Genomic DNA, 3,765 nt, shown 5'->3' on the forward strand with positions numbered 1-3,765 from the left:
AATCCCTTCCTGCAGCCCTGCAATGGGATTGGAGAAATAACAGCAAGATACTTACGCAAAGCGCTCTTGTGAACAGAGAGGAAAGGAAAGCCAGAAATGAAGCCCAGCCATGAAATTAGCTCTCAATAATAAGAACAAGACTTACCAAGTCACCAACAGGAGCAAATGAAGAAGCCGAGTGGATTGAGGAGCAATGGGACACGAGCCTTTTTATATGGTTTCCATGGCCTGCTCCACGGAAATGAGGCACCCCACAGGTATGTCTCGCTCGAATCACGCAGCCTTCAATTGCTCATTTGCATCACTAATGTTGCTAATTATTTTAAATAATTATTTTAAGCGGATGCACGTTACGTATTAGAGGAAATGCTGTTTGGAAGTTCTCTGCCTGATCCGCATACTCTACCTTAGAAAAAGGCAATTCAATTAACACCAGGCTTCTTTGCTTTTCCATAAATTCCTTTTTCAGACTGTCTTGCGTCTTCCTCCGAGGCATCTGGTTCTGGTTGCTCTTGGAGACAGGACACTGGGCGGGATGGATCTTTGCTCTGAGCCATTATGGGTATTTCTTCATTCCTGCTAATGTACAACTTCCCTCCGTGATATACCACCCAGGCTGCTATAGACACAGAGGTGACCTTGGATTCATGGATTCCCAAGTATTTTTAGCAGGAGGACACTTCAGATCCAGCCCACTCTGTGAATTCTGCTGGAATAAATATTTGTCAGGTGATTCCTAATGACATGGTGTTTGGCTCATTATTAGCTGACATTGTGTCTTCACTTAGGGGTGGCTTCTTGCCATTTTGCTCTCAAATTTTCTTTCAGTTCTTCTATTTTCTAATACAGATGGTAAGCTGCTGTGGCAGGGTCCATCCTGCTGTATATGGGATGCCAGCGCCCCCAGAGGGGAAAGCAATCTCCTGTCCATGTCCATTACATTACAAAAGAGTGGTAGACGATTTTTTTTATTTCATGATTTAAATGACTGAACCTCCTAGAAAAAGAACAGGAGAACGTGTGGCACCTTAGAGATTAACAAATTTATTTGAGCATAAGCTTTTGTGGGAAGTGGGCTGTAGCTCACGACAGCTTATGCTCAAATCGATTTGTTAGTCTCAAAGGTGCCACAAGTCCTCCTGTTCTTTTTGCGGATACAGACTAATACGGCTGCTACTGTGAAACCTGTACCTCCTAGAGGCCCCCACTACGAGAGCGAACTTATTGCTAGGTGCTGTACAAACACATGGCACCTGGCCCAAAGATTTCCATCTAGACAGATAAAAGGTTGGAGGGGAAAGAGGCGTAGGGAGGTGAAGTGACTTGTCCAAGATCACACAGGTGGGCAGAGGCAGGGATATAGTCCATTTCTCCTGACTCCCCGTGCAATGCCGTATCCAGGAGATCCCTCTGCCTCCTGTAAGGTATTTAATTATTGTGACTCACTAGGGGACAGATTCCTTTACGAGAAGAATCCAGAGATATTTTCCAGCCCTTACCTCTTCCAGGGAGGACCTGGTTCTTGGAACCCTGTGGCCCAGCTGGTGAGAACAACACACGGGAATTCCAAAGAGGAAGATACACCCGTCTCGTCAGCGTCAGAGGCTGAGTCACAGGGTATTGAATCAGCTGCTGCCATCTGAACCCACAGGAGAATCACACCCCCTCAGGGCCCTGCAGAATGAGACTCCACAGTGCCCGTTAATTGACTAAGCAGGAATAGCAAGTGACACCAAAGAAAGGGTCTGCAAGACGACCTAGGATGGGCTCTTAATGACCCACAAGTGTTGGCTTTAAGGAGGAAAAGGGAACGTGATCTTCCTGATACCTGCATAGAAAGCTCCTCATTTTCTGACTAAAATACATTAAAACTTTCAACTCTTGTATTTTTCTTCACAGCAGTCACTGCCCTGTGTACACAGGATAAGCCAGGTGTCTTTCTTTCCCTGCCCATATTGGCATAATTACAATTCCACACTCACGTTGATGAACTCTTAGATCTGTAAATGTTTTGATGGAATGGAGATGGACATAAGATAGTTCTCACCCTTGGGGGCACTGGCATCTCATACGTATAAAGACGCACCTCCAGCACAAGAGTTTACAATCTATATTAGAAAATATTAGATTTAGGATGAAGTTTCAGTACAAAATAACAAGAAGGCAACACGAGGTGAAGACACTAGGTCACAGAACAAAGATCCAAGCTCCTTATGAGGAGACACCTGACCAATATTCATTCCAGCAGGAATAACAGGGGCGAGTGGGCTGCATTTGGAGTGTCCTCCTGCTAAAACTACCAAAGAATCCATGAGCCCAGCATCAGCTCTGTGCCCATAGAGACATGCGTGGTGTATCATGGACGGGAGATGTACATTAGCAGGAACAGAGGAATACCCCTAGTGGATCAGCTCAGAGATCCATCCAGGCCACTATCTTCTCTCTGCAAGGGAGCAGTACCAGATGCCTCCGAGGAAGATGCAAAAGCCTGCAGAAGGAAGGAATGGAAATCCATAAAGATCATTTTTAAGAAAACACCACATTTGTTTATTGAATTATATTTTCGAATATGAATTTTGGATGTCAGGCATCTCCTTAAAGATGACACGTGTGTCCACTTAAACTAATTATTAAAAATAATGATGCAAACAAATAGTTGAAGGATGTTTAATTGGAGCAAGTTACTTCATGCAAATCATATTTGAATACCTCGAGGATCTCTCATTTCCGGATACCAGGCCATGGAAACCCTATAAAAAGGTTCTCATCACAATGCTCCACAAACGACTGGACATCTTCATTAGTTCCTGCAGGTGAATTGGGTAAGTCTCCTTCTGATGATTGGGAGCTAACTTCATCGCTGGGCTTAATTTTTCTCTTTCCTTTTTCTTGCTGCTCACAACTTAACTACCTTGTGGCTATTTCACTAATCCCATTGCAGGACATGGGAATGGCATTTCAGCCCATCCTCCCTCCTGTTTATTCTTTCTGAAGCGGTTTGCCATGGCCATGCTCTCTCTGGAGAAATGTTCCTCGTGCACCAGCCTCTGATTCTGCTGAATGTTCCGGTGCATGATGCTAAGGAGAAGATGATGCTGTTTGCCTTGATTTTGCAAACCCTGAAATCTCCTTTCTCTTTCAGTTTTGCCCACTTACCAGGAAGATGGTTTACCAGCAGCAATGCAAACAGACCTGCCTGCCTCCTCCTTGCTGTGTGACCAAGTGCACAACCAAGTGCCTGGATCCCTGTTGCAAAGTCTGTGTGACCAAGTGCGTGACAAAATGCGTGGATCCTTGCTGTAAAGTCTGCGTGAAGAAGTGCACGACATGCGTGCATCCATGCCCGTGCCCATGCCCTCAAAAGTGTCCTCCATGTCCTCCGTGCTTTCCAAAATGCCCACCTGTGGAGCACTGCTGCAAAGAAAAGAAGTTCTGGTAGAGCCCATGGAACCACCGACAACTATGGAATGAAAATGAATTACAGCCCCTCGCACAGTAGCTCTCTCCTCGCTCCGCTGGTCTGCCATTCCCCTTCCAGTGGGACGTGTTTCTGGGAACGTTTCCAGTCTCTGTCCGCATACTGCGCACTGTTCTGTCTCTCCTATCGAGAGGTCAATGCCTTCCCTTGTAACGAGTAACTGACCGTCTTTGTGCCCTGGGATATCAGCTGTTCCTAGGGGAGATCCTGTAAAGTTTGTGCTGTAGACTCTTTAGTGTTGCAGATTTTCCCCCTTGTTCTCTTTTCCCATCTGTCTTTTAATGTAG

Source organism: Natator depressus, chromosome 24, assembly GCF_965152275.1.
Source record: "Natator depressus isolate rNatDep1 chromosome 24, rNatDep2.hap1, whole genome shotgun sequence".
Lineage (NCBI taxonomy): Eukaryota > Metazoa > Chordata > Testudines > Cheloniidae > Natator > Natator depressus.